The sequence below is a fragment of the Falco punctatus genome, assembly GCF_963210335.1.
Source record: "Falco punctatus genome assembly, chromosome: 8".
Classification (NCBI taxonomy): Eukaryota; Metazoa; Chordata; class Aves; order Falconiformes; family Falconidae; genus Falco; species Falco punctatus.
This window is the reverse complement of record NC_137588.1, coordinates 24,564,455-24,578,869: the sequence shown is the minus strand read 5'-3', so window position 1 is coordinate 24,578,869 and position 14,415 is coordinate 24,564,455.

Here is a 14,415-nt window from a genome sequence, read left to right as displayed (position 1 = left end):
GTTTTAAGAGACATTTTAGGTAAAATGTTGATAGCTTGTAAATGTGTATTCCTGCCTTAGTCTCTGATCGTGCATGCAAGTTCATATGTGTGAACAACGTAAAGTAAGAGGTCAGCCCTACAAAGACTATTCACTTGTCTAAAAATTCACAGACATAAATGTTTTCAGGATCAAGGCCTTTTTCAATAATTGTGATAGTTGTGTACCTTGAAGTGACTGACTGATTTAGAATACACTTAATAATTTCAGTTTTTAATATAGTAGAAACACTGCATTGATGAGTTACCAAAGTGCATCATACAACCTTCCACTTCAATTATTTGTAACATATTTTTTTGCCTGTTTGGGTAATTTCCTTTTTTCCCTTTCTTTCTTTTTTTTTTTTTTTTTGGTTATTATTATTTCTTTTTTTTTTGTAGTGACAGCACTGACATGTAATCTAAACTTTCTAAAAATCATATCTTAATTTCTACGGGTCGTGCTATGAAAGTAATTTTGTAAGTCGGCTTCTTCCTTGAACTGTATCTAATTAAGCATTGACTGCTTTTATTTATCCAGGAAGCAGACAGTATTGGTCTGGGACTGAAGGGTGAGTGAGGGTGAGAGAGCAACACTCATACTTTGAGTGGAGAGAAATTGCAAGTTGCCGAAAGGTGTCCTAGTTTAGATGGAGACCACCCACCCACTGAGAATTAAACTTAAATGGTAAATGTAAGCTAACAAATGCTTTTGGTGATTGATCAACACCCTGTTTACAGTTTATTTACCTTTGTGGAAGTGTTTGCTGAAGGGGAGGCGTTATTTATCTGGAGTCAACTACAACTAGACTGTCACATCTCCATCTTCCATAGACCTCCTGCTGGAGACACTGAGGAGGTACGGTGGTTGCTCTCTGGCCCTGCGGGAAGTCGGGGCTCACCCTGTATTGTCTGGGAATCCCACCCAAGGGCCGGGCAGCAACACCTCCCGTCTTGCTGGTTGCTCTGTGATCAGTGCCTACGTTTTACTAAATTAGATCTGTGGTGCAATAACACAGAGAAATAACTGCTCACCACGCTACATATATCCTTGTTCAGCAGACCCTTAAAGCATCTCCCACCTCCCCATGTTGCCACTGCCTTAGCCCTGTACTTCTAAAGCACGATGGTTTTGTACATAGGTATTCCTTGAAGCTTGGTGTAAGCTCTCTTCTGGTAGCTCAGTTTACTCTTGCATTAGGAGAAGGGTGCATTTCACTTGAATTAGATGCAAGGTATTGAATAAGAGGTTAAAAGTTTTGTTTTCTATTGACAGTTCCTGAGTTTCCTATGAAACCCACCATGCATAAGTGATGAGGAATAGGGGCATTTTTCACAGGTCTCCAAGTGGTTTAGTAGCCGTGTTTAGAAATGATGAAAATCTCACTGAAAAATCTCCAGTGCTTGTGGTTCTAAATGATTTCCACACTTTCTACAGTTTTATTCTTGGGTGCATTATCGAGCAGTTGAGCAGTTATTTTAGATATTCATTGAGGACTGGTATTAGTTGCAGAGTTTGGGTCAGAATAGTGTGGATTAAATCCTCAACTGATGTACAATTATGTCATTTCATCGGCTTCAGTGGTTCAATACTGATTTGTATCATCGGATTGTTTCCTCTTGTGGTTTAGATACTATACAAAGCAGGTGCTGTTTGATGGAATGAATAGGGCCAAGTATTAATTTGGTATACATATTTGTTTCTCCTATGTTAAAATAATTATGAAGACATTAACTGATATCTTACTGTACTTAGATTTTTATTTTTCTCTGTTTAGATGATAAGAATAATTTATTCTTCATTTCTGCTTATTGTCAAGTTTGATTTTGATGCTTTAATTGTCTTCAAAATTGAATTAGAAGCAGTTTGCTTGGTGAGTGTTATACAAGAATTTGTCCCTTTTTGGGGGCAATATTTAGCCAGCTGTATTGTTTCAATATAAAAGAGATATTCAGAAGATGAATGGAAGGAAATTAATCAGATAGTCTCAGTCCTTCTTTTACGTGTCAGAGACTTTTGTAATGTCCAACTCTTTTTTACATTCTATGCAGTCTTATCTAGTGTAGCTCTTTTTTTCCCTTTTGTGTTAAATACTATAACCCCCCCCTGATGTTAACATTCAGTATTGTATTTTAAAATGTTTCAATGTTTCGGTTGTTGTGTTTCATGTATTGTTCACTTAAAAGTTATCTGTGATCACTGATAGAAATGAAAATTATTTACAAAATGTTTTTTTAATCACAAGCTGGTTAATTTGTATAAGTAGATGTAAACTAATGTGAAGTGTAATGACAGAAATGAAAAAGAGGCCTTTAAAAATTAAAAAAAAAATAAAATCCATAACAACATGTGGATAAAAGATTGCTTCAGGAATATATTTCCCTGTGCACCATATAGACAGATATAACCTAAAAGGCCAAACCCCACGGTAGTCTGTTAGCAGTATAGGCTTATTTTCCAAATATGTTATAACTAGAGAAACAACACAAGTAATTGTCCTGTGACGGTGTAAAGTTGAGCATTCACATGCATGTAAGCCTTCGCAGGATCGGGGCCCAAGCCCATTTTGCATTAGCAGTGTTATCTGTTGCGGGGGTTTGGGGTGGTTTTTTTTCCCCCCCTTGGTAATGAAAATACGTTTCTGTCACTGTGGTCACATTTCCCAGCTATGGATGGACAAGGGTAATGCCTGTACTAAATACGTACAGCGCTAAACAGTGATTATATTTAATTCTGCCTTTATTTTGATGTCTACAGCTGCCTCAGGATAAGGATCTAGGAAGTCTTAGTTCTGTGTACCCAACCCTTTTCACGAGTTGGCTTGCTGTCAAGCAGTTCAGCTCTCTGAGGTCACTTGCATGGTGATGGTGCTATTGCATGGGAGAGGCTGCCAGGCTGGTGGGTGCGATGGCAGGACAGCAGGAAGCTGGTGGTCCCTTTCACAGGCTGGCAGGTATGAGATCGGCTTATCTATAACCTGAAACCTGCCCTCAGCGAGTTGCTCAGGATAATGCCTGCAGCACTGTGTTCCCGGGTGGTGAAGCAGCAGAGCTGTGAGCTGATGCAAGGACACTGGTGGTCCCCAGGCAGCCTTTGGTCTCTTCCCCTGGTAGATCTCCAAAGCATACCATGAGGTCCAGCCTCTGCATTGCTCTCCTCCATCCTTGCCCTTAGGGAGGGCAGGGGAGGGTGGGGCACTGCACTGTCTTCTCCATGGCTTGTTCTGTTTAGAGCTTGAGCACGTACACAAGTGTTCAACTCCTGTGGAGGATGCTCAAAGAAAGAAGGCCTTGCTCAGGATTAGTGATGAGGACAAGATCCATGGAAGGCTCTTCCTCTTTCTACCCAAAATTTTAAATTTACATTTATATACAGTTTCCTGTGACTGTAAAGGGTTTAACTCATATAAAACATTTAACATGACACATTTTATAAGAATCTACAATGTAAATATTTTTAGCATTTGTATTTGCATAACCAGGGCGTCTGTTTCTGAATTTTTTCTTAAGTAACATGTAACAGGTGAACTCCTAGTTTTTGGGGTGTTGCATTATAATTTATGAGGCATTTGCTGATCTGAGCTTGATTCTTTATAGCTTTTTTAATTTTAACACCATTTTCTAGAAGACTAATGGCCAGAGGATATCTTAAAATAACCTGCTTAAAATTTATTCTTTGATAAAAATATCTAAACTTGTAACAAATTCTAGTCTATCTGTAATTGCAAGAATGTCATGTTTAACTGATATAGATTTAATCTGTAGGATTAAATGTTGTCTCAAATAATGTTATTTCTGATTAATAGAACATTCTAGAACCAATATGCATTTTTTTCTGGGTTACAGAAACACACTGTTTTGCATGTGAAACCCAGAGTTTTATGCATTTGGTTGTTGTGTGGGTTTTTTTTTTTTTTTTTTTTTTTGTGTTTGTCTTGTTTTTCACAGAAAAGTAGCCAGTATAATGCATCTTTAGTCCATCTTCTGTATTTTCCCATGTCTTGGTGTCCCCCTGTTTTTCACTGGAGATTTAGGAGCAACTCAGCTAGTGCTTTTATTCTACACCATCACATTTTTCTCCCATTATTTTGGTGTAAGATTAGATTATTACTATATTTGCCATATCTTTTGCAAAGTTTCATCTTGTATTAACAGTGTCTGAAATGACAAACCACAGCTTGTCTGAGACCGGGAAGATTTTTCTCGAGCATCTCCACCATGAGACTATGGTGTGCGTATGTCAGTTTTACTGAAAGCTTGGATAGGGTATCAGCTGTTATTCAGTCTTTTCTAGATTTATATTCTAGCTGTAAACCACACAACTGTGTGAAGACTAGCCTCTGCAATCTAGGAGATGCATCTTCTAAATTCTTCCTTGTGGTTGTTACTAGTGGCTTTGTTTCTGACAGTTTCTAATTTTCTGTACATAATAAAATCAATTATTTTGCACGTATATGCTAAAGCTAGAGGCTGTTTTTTGACTGTGCATGCTACAATTAGTTATGTAAATAGCAGCATATGCTACAAGTTTCCAGTACTCACCCTGCCTTTATAGAAGTGTTGGCTCAGGCTCTGCTTTGAAGTTAGTTGGCAGGTGTTTGGTGCTCCATGGCTCAGGCTCTGAAGACAATGCCTTTTTCATCAGTTCCCTCTTGTGTTTGGTGTTTTAGTCTGTAGTACATGTTTGTACACCAAAGCCAATACATGACTTGAATGCTCTAGGGATTTTGGTAGTCAAAATTCTAAGCTTCCCCACATTTTTCTTGTTTCGTATGTTGAAGTATACTGATGGTAGATGTGCTATTGGACACCTCATGTCTGCATACCTCAGTCAATCTTCCCCCTTTCTGCTTAGGTTATTTCTTTGAGTTTAAACTTGTGTTTCTGCCTAATGATTTCTAAACCAGCCCTTTCCAGAGATTTTAGGGGTATATAATTATATTACGTTATTATTATTGCAATCTCTTCACTATCATTAAATATTTATGTGTCTGCCTTTTTGCAAAATGCTTCAGCTGCAGAGTGTAATCCAAAAGGTGGGGTGGTAAAACCGCAGATTCCAAGTGGTGTTTTAAAAGTGCTCACATGCAAATTTGTTTGTTTTAAATCTTTTCCTAGAAGATCCTGCTGGAGCCCTGAGCAGCACCTGGTGTGAAGCAGCTTGTGGCACTTTGTTTTTCAGCAGGACTTCTGAATCTTAAATTACAAGCTTCCATAGTCTGAGTCAGAGAAACCAGACATGTTTTTAAAGCTTATTGTCTATTACTTTTGTGCTACCTCCCTGTATAGGGGGAATATTCTTTAAAGATAATTTTGGTCAGGAGTTTTTTATGTTGTGGCACCTACTAGTACAAATATACTAGGATATTTGTTGGATATGCAAGCTCCTCCAGAATTCCCTAAACAATAAAATTATCTCCTAAGTTAACTCTGTGCTATTACTTTTGAGAATCATGTATTATTTGTATCTATGTGATAACACCTTACTGCCAAGGGCATATGATAGTAAGGCTGCAATGTAATAGTAAATAGGAGCTTAATGGCTGGCATAAGATTGAATTTAGATGCTGTGAAAAGCCTCTGAAAAAAATAATTCAGACAAAACTCGGGTGAGAATCAAAGACCCTATTGTGGATTGACCAAAGAAGTCCTTGGATATTTTGAAGACTGGTTGATATGCTCATTTCTAAGGAGTAACTAGTTCAGAGTCTGCTGGGCGTGTAAGACTAAAAATAAAATATGCTGAGTGAATACATGTCCTCACAGATGAGGAAAGTTCCTAAATCTAAGACAGCAAAGTAATGAAGTTCTTTAAAAAAAAAAAACAACGAGCTGGCATAGTCTGAAAGGTGGGAAAGAAAATCCTATAGCACATGTGCTGGATTGGTAGAAACAGAACTGCAAAAGGAGAGACCAATCATAGGTAGTACAAGCAACAGTCTTCCCTCAAAATCCTTCATCTGTTGCCTTCTACCAGGATCATTAACAAGTGATTACATGTATGGGACCTGTTATTTTAGGGAAGGACAAAGGTTACTCTTTGAGCTGGAGGTTTTTAATTCCTGTGTATTGCTAAATAGTGCATGCATTAGGCTCTTCTTTGGATACAGGGGTCTGTTAGCATATACCTTCTATGTTGTCATACATAAAGTATTGATATCTTCATATTTCTGAACGTGTATGGTGGCTCTTGAAAGAATAAATTCCAGTGGCAGTGACCTGTTGTTCCAACAGCAGCTACTTTTACCAAGTTGTTGGCAGCTACATTCTTAAACTTACTTTAATGCGTTGCTCAGCTTAAATTTATCTTTTAAAACCCATCCTGTTAAACATGTGTAATGGCCATGCATAGGCAAATACTTAGAAACCAACTATAATTACGCTAATCATATTATTGATAAGGTAAATGATAACTGTAGAAGCAAGTAGGTTAATTTGGCCTGATCAACGGCTTAAAGTGATGCTTTTGTAAGTAATTTTTTTCTTTGAAAGTAAACCTATTCTCCAAATGTATTTAAAATGTTAATAAACTATTAAATGAACAAGTAACACTATATTCAACATTTTTACACCATTTCTACAGTGGGTAAAATTGTAGTATAAAGTTGGTGTATACTCGATAACAATTTACATGTTTATTTTACCATCTGGTAAATGTGTAAACGATATTTTGAGAAGCACATTTCAAATTCACTTTAACAACTTATCCCCGACAATATGTATCCTATCTCATGTACTGACTGGAAGGATTTTGAAAACCTCTCAGAGAGAAATGCAGTAACAAAACATTATTTTTTTAGTGATGCTTAAAATCAAGCTTAGCGTCAAGTTGGAGGTCTTTCATTATTTGGGAAGGATTTTGGTACGTTAGTGGTGTCAAAGAGAGATTTCAGACTATTTTACACACCACGGTATAAAGATATCATATCATCTTCCCTAAAGAAACCATAGGGTGCATAGGTAGTAATAACAAAACAAATACAGTTTGCTATGTTGTTGTATAACTGTATTGTATCCTTTCCAGGGGGTTTGAATTTGCTATCTCTTGTGTCTAAATATGGGAAACTCATTATTAGAAGTGTTACAATGAACCCCAAGTGGATTGCTTTTCTCATGTACTTTAACAGCACTTTGACACTGCAGCCTTCTGCCTTTTTATTTTAGTCTTCTGTTTATTGGTCTCTCTGGATTAAATTGCAAGCACTTTCTTAAATATAACAAACTAGAGAATATTCTGTTGTAGCTTAGCTTTTATTCACCCTTTCCTAGCTGTTACTAATCTTGACTGGGAAAAAAAAAAAAAAAAAGTCTTCCTTTTCTCCTCCCCCAGCCCCAATAAAATTTAAAAAACTCTGCCCTGAAAGCAAGTCTGCCTAGAGAACACCTCCACACTAATTACCATCTGGCCAATCTGCAAATGAGGTTTGAGAGCAGATTTCAAATGTAGGCTCCAGCTAGTCTATGCCTTCTATCAGTCCGTTAGTATTTATTAAGAGATTTGAAAGCGTTTAGGCAACTAGAGAGCTGGCAGGTACCTTCACTTTTGGAAATCCAGTCAGGCATCTGTCTGTGCCTTTCAGAGCCTAAATGCCTTCAACCTGGTACCTGATCAGCAATGCTCCTTTAGAGGTTGTGGCAGCCGGTTTTGCTTGAGTGTATATACTTTATAATGGGCAATGGTCTTAAAGCACCATTTAAAATGCACTGGTGAAAAAACCTGTATAAAATTATTTGTAGAGATTCTAATTAACTCCTGCATCAAAGTTAATGAATTATAACATTAATTTATTTTTATTTAAGTGCTATTCCAACATGCAGGGAGAAAACCCTGCTTAGTACAGAGTCAAATCTAGTACCGATCTTGAGTCATCAGAGAAACCTGTGAGCTGCTCTGATTATACATGTGCATCTAAAAACAGATTTTAGCCCAGTAATAATAATAAACCCAGGTTGTCATTAAACAGCAGCTTCAGACTTAAAAAGATACTTGTGTTTTTGCAGGTTCATTAGGCATGCTGCATTTAACATCACTGTTCTGTTTCAGTTAGATATTAAGTGCATTTCACTAATGAATTTCAGGCTTAGCAGCTATTTTTTCTTCCTTTTCCCTTGCAAAGATTAGACAGGACCTTTCCTGTTGTAAGTCAGCACAGTCAAAGATGATGTATAATTCTTAGCAGACTGCTAAAGAAATAACTTTGCTTTTCACCTGCCTTCCCTTTGCTGCCTTCTTGTTTTGTCTCAGCTCTGTGAAAAGTGCTGTCAACCTCATGTAAACAATAATTTATGATTTTGTTTTTAGTGATAAAAAAAGCAACCCAGAAATCCTTTTAGCAAAAGAGCAGTGGTTGTTTGGGGCACCTGCTGTTATGGGAGATCTTCCTACAGGAACTAATGAGTTCATAGGTAAAGTCCCAGTTGAAAACACCTGGGAACACGCAGAACCAACACTGAGTTTGAGATCGCCAACAAGCCGTTTTCAGTATGTGTTGAAAATGTCTTTCTCTTTAGATTGGCTGCTGGAATTTATGTTGCAAAAGCAGATGTTCAAGAAATTACTCAGAGGCTTAAAATGGCGTTTAATTGGAATCACCTGGAGAAAATGGGCAACAGTTGGAAAATCAACTTGATGGAGATCCTAGGGAGGCTTCCTGAAATGATACCGGTTTGAAGGTAGGTCCTGAATACTGGGTAGCATTGCTTTTATTGTTTTGTATTATAATTTTAATGTAGCAATTTTCCAATGGAAAGTAGTTTTGTTCTGTAGCTATTTACTGTCAAATGTGGTACTTGCCATCAGGAGTGCCAACACTGGGAAGGAACCTGCCCCTTCCCCCATGGGCACGCTTACCATGGTGCATTCCAGGAAGAAGGCCTCTTGGCTTGCAAAATGTAAGCTGTTCCCTTTAAGTGAAAAATATCTGAGCCCATTTAAGAAAGATTAATAAAAAATGACCTTTCAAAAAAAGTGAGTTAAAATGATATATTTAGTTCTCATATTGTTAATAACTGGTGCTCACTGGCCTCAGAAGCTCCCCCACCAATACTTTTCCATGTGTGCTTATTTCCAAAAATTGTAAATATCAGACTATGTATTCAGTGTTCTAAGTTTTTAAATACAATTTTAAAATTAAATGTGACATTTTTATAGATTTTGATATTGACAAAAATGGACCTTTTAAAGTGACATAAATACATAAATGGAGATTGATAAATTTATTTCAGACTACCATATGGGAAGGCTGATTACAAGGGCATGTGGAGCACAAAGCCAATTAGAGATATTCTTACTTCTTAGTGTGGACCGTTGCCGCCTTCCCCATGTTCCCTGGAAGCTAAACTGAATAACATTTACAAAAAATATTAAGCTAAGGGTATCATCGTAAATTCTCTCTTTCTGTAGTCCTGTTCTCTATTGACAGTCAGATTTGCATCAAAGAACATGACACCAGTGACTTGCTGGCAGCTTAAGTAATTGGGGAAAAAAGTGGTTATTCATATGGAAACAGGAGTTGGCTCATTACAGCTGATCACCTGAACAGCAAATGGTATGGCTGCCAATAGATGGAGAAAAAGGCAAGTCTAGTGGAAAATAGGAGCATTTAAAGGCCAAGAAAAGACATATGGTCTGTCTATGCTTGCCTTATATGCCTGGAAATTATAAATTAAGCTACACTATAGCCCACCACCTTAATGTGAAAATTCTCCATTTTTTGCCATCTTAATCTTAAGAAATTTAACAGATTTGGCTAGTAATACTGACTTTGGCTTTTGTGTCAGCATTTAAGTTCTATATAAAAATAGTGGCTGAATTGTTTGTTGTCTGTTATGGCTGTAGAGGATGTACTTTTGAAATAAACTTTTTTTCATAGCAAGTGTAGATGCGGATTTGTTCTGTCCTTTACAGATGTCCATATTTTCATGAAGATAGGCAAGAGAAGAAAGCAAATCATTCTTGACAGCTACTTTTTATAAGGTAATCCTGTGATGATGACATGAAATGATTTGTGTCTTCAGAAACAATAAATACTGTAATGGATATCTCTCTCATTTACTGCTAGGTGTAGCCAAAATTTTAATTTATTTTGCTTTTGCTCTCCTTTACTCTTTAAGATATATTGTATTATTCCTGTAATGAAATAATGGTCCAAGTCCAAACTGGTCTATCAGTTTCAAAAATGCTGGGCTTGTTGACGTGGCTACCTGGCCACTTTTCTGGCAAAACATTAGTAAAAGCTGAGAATAGAGTCTTTTAAAATGTACTTGTATAGATACATTCCACTTGAGAGACAAAGTTCTTGAATATCTGAGGGCAGTTTGAGTTTTAAAAAGGTTTTATATGGCCTCAAGACTGTGAAGGCTTACAGCCTTTTTCTTCATTAGTTTTTTATTTTTTTTTTAAAAATGGATTCCTTATTCTAAACCATCTCATGATATATAGTCATGTGGAGAACAGATGCTGAATTCTGCCCTTTTTTTAATGCCATGCTCTGAAACTCTAATGGCGTCTCCTTTTCAGTTAGAAGTACTGATAAAATAACCCATGTGAGACCTTGATAAAAGCTTCCTGGACCTTACTTCGTTTCATGTACCTGAAAGAGTTACTAAAGCTATTATTTCTGCTTTGCAGCCACAGGCTTTTAAAAGACAGCATATTTTACATATTCCAGAATTTTTCTGATTGCAGCCGAAAAAGACATGCCACTCTTTTTAGCCTGTAAATAATTTCTGACTTCGTTGTAGTGCTATAGGAACAATGAAGCTTAAAATTTTGTTTTGAAGCAAACTTTGAATTTAATGGAGAAACACTGGGTAGCAAAATGGTATTTTATAACTAACATGCATTTAAAATTTGACATGTGATAGATGTTGTGGAAACTGTGGAATTTGGAGCTGCATAAAAATGTATATATGCCTATCTCACATAATTGCATCTATAGAGTTTCTAATTGGGTCCAGTGACACAGTACACTTGCAGTTCTTCTCCTACCCTCGCCAACGTTAGGTCCTTTCACAAGTACTTCTGTTCTCCTCTTTCCTGCTGTTTCTTTGCGGGTGAGTGACCTGTTGGCTTCATTTCCCTATCTCATTTTGGCACAGGCATGATCAAATCATCCCAACTGGTGACCCTTCTGACAAGGAACTGCAGAAATGAAGTTACTTTATCCACTTTGAATCTGACGCGTGTCCCACAGAGTTATTTTGGGATTTCTGGGGTGCGGGGCAGAGAGAAGTAAATGTTTGCACAATTCTGAAAAAGTGCTGCTAAGGAATGTCCTTATGAAAATATTGCTTTATTCTGGGATCACCCTGCATTTAAAGTAGCACAAACTTCGATTTCGAGAAGTTCCACCTTGGTGACCTTTTTCATTCAGATCCAAAAATCATCCCATATCCCTCCAATAAACCCTTACCAGGTAAGATCAGTCTAGGTAGCAAGAGCCTTTCCCCATCAGTATACTCTGGCATCACTCATTTACTGTAGCTCCAATTAATGGTAGTAGAAGTTACACTTGTAAATTCCCCCACGCATTAATGAGCGAACAGACCCCCTCTGTTTAGTTAACCATCTTCCAGCTACCTGGCACTTTCCCCATCCCTTGTGAGATCTCAAATATTTAATTAAAGCCTTTCCTTTTTTTTTTTTTTCTTTTTTCTTTTTTTTTCCTCCCTCCACTCTCCTTCATTCAGTTTGTTGAGTTGTAATTCTTGTTGGCCTGATGCCTTGGCAACATTCAGCACTTCTAATTGCCTGTATAGTCTGGCCTAGTCATGGAGCCTTTTAACTTTCATTCAGGCTTCCAGCAGTATCAGCCTCACTGGTCACAAGCATCCCACTCAGGTTCCGTTCACAGCCCTTTCGCTGATTACTTGTTATGTATTTAAAGAGCTCCATACTGTTTATTTCATTTCCTATTTGAGATAGTCTGTTTGCTTAATTTTTTCTATGCTAATTTAATTTTAAACATATAGGGCTGTCTTCCTGGTCAAACAAGCCAGAATTTTGCATCCATATGCTACATTAAATAATAATAATAATAATACAACAAATAATAGTCAGTGCTTCCTACTTCTATAATGTCTACCATTCAACAATCTCAAAGCATTCTTATTTTACAAGTGGTAAAATGGTGTCAAGAGACATGAACTACTTGTTAAACATTATGTATGACATCTGTACGGAGCCAGACAGGATTGAGTAGTTTGGTTTTCACTAATAGCAGATAGTCTAATAATTGCAATATGCTATAGGAATTATTAGGTTAAAATATGCCTCAACTGAATGGGCTGTACCCTTGTAGAGACATGTATTACAGAGACATTTGTTCTCAGAATATCACCTTTATTGGCATATGTAAGGCACAGAATGGACAGTAGAGTCCAACAGATGTTCATGTGAACTCTATAAAGGTTAGTAACCCCTGTCATTTAAAATTCATGTTGGTTTTAAAGTAATTATTATTAATCCCAAATAGACTGTCTTAATTGGTATTAATCACAAATAGCCTGATGCATTTTTTCCTCATTTTGTTCTCTGTGTGAAGACCTAGCATTCCCACTTCCCTAGATTCCAGCAGACCTCTGGCTTACCATGGCTACACTCACTCATTGATGTCTCTGCAGAGATAATATGCTAATGTTATGACCTACATTACTGTAATCTGAATGAGTTCTCTTTCAAGGTCAGACAACATACAGAGGTTGTGTGAAAATGGTCACTGCAATTTTTGTTTTTTAAGGTTGCCTGTGCCCAGCAGCTAATCACGGCTCTATGCTGTGAGGGCTACCAGGACCTCCTCCACAACCAAGGTCATGTTCCTTTGTATGATCACTCTGGAGGAGTCAATAGCTGATCTTCAATGCCTGCACATGGCTTTTAGGATGTGAATGCTTATATTAATTGTTATTACATATTTAAAGGAAAATATTATGTGTGTGTGTTTTTCTTCCCAAGGTCAGACAGCAGAACACAAGGGCAAAGAAGAACTGATGCCATTCTATCGGTAGCATATGAGTGGAGGCCAAGCAAGTAAACAGGAGGAGAATTCACTTCTGGCTGGGGCAGGTTCCCTAACGTGGTGGTAAGCACGATAAAATGATCTTTTATAGTTTTCAGGAGTGAAATTAGCTTAATCCCTGTGATGATACAAGGATTAATAGGGACTGCATCGGAATAACAATGCAGACTGGAAAGCTAACAGCTAAGGTACTTGGAAGTACAAGGTTATACAATATCCTTGAAAGAAAAATCTTAAAATGGAATCTCGTTGTTCCTTAAGACAAGAGCAAATCGAACTGCGATCATGTCTGAAAGCAACAATATAAAAACCAGTTCGCTACAAATATGGGATTTAATTTGTAAAATCAATGCATGCTCATTTTTCCTTGTTTGAACGATGTGTATTCTGAGCTCAGTCTTAGGCATAACTTGGTGCCCATGGATGCGTTTGGGCTTCTCTGGGATAAGGACTGTGTGGGCTTTTGAACAATAGTCTGCCAAGCAATGTATCATGAATCCTAATTGTTTTAGAAAACAGTTGTTCTTTTTCTTCAGCAAATACTGTTATATCCACATTATTAACATAGATATGTATAGTCGTTTTGAAAATCATTCTCGGTTTGAAGAATTATAATGCTTCATACAGTGATTATGCAAAAGTCTCATGTATAAGCAATACCGATGTTACTGGAAGCGCCTCATACAGAGTCCAAATATAGCAGATCAAATCAAAACTGTGCTACATCTTAAGCAACTGTTGACCCATTTCCATATCAAATTGGTTTCTGTCATAGAAGACTTTGCTGTTTCTTTCAGATATTTACTTGTGCTGGGCTAGTTCAAGTACAGTAACGGCACATTTCATTCTGAGGTAATTTAATATTTGGTCAATTGGTTTTTAACTTTGGTTATTAACAGTTTACTATTTAAGAGATTGTTATAATGAAAGGTTTGTTGCTGCTCTGTAATATGTGAACATACCACTGGCTCCTGTAAAATAAGTCACCATGATTCAGCGCATGCAGAGAACTGGTGCTAGGTGCTATGCCATGTGCAGGATGCCTACCAGTTGGCTTGATAAGCTCAGTCCTAAATATCTAACTTAAATAAGACACGGGGAGGAAATTCTATTTTAAAAAGTTCACTTTGTCCCTTGTTTATCCTACTTTTTTTTTTTTTTTTTTTGGGGGGGGGGAACAGCAGAATTAATAGACTGTCGTATATCAGTAAAATTTCAGAGATTGCTATAAATACCTAGAGTAGGAAGAAGGTGAGTTGTTAGCGGTGTAGCTTGTTTGTGTCACTTTGTTAGAACATTAGCAGTATCTTAATATAGATTTCTTTTTTGGTTTCTAATGATACATTCGCTTCGCTGGGGAGGTGATGGGGAAAATGTGC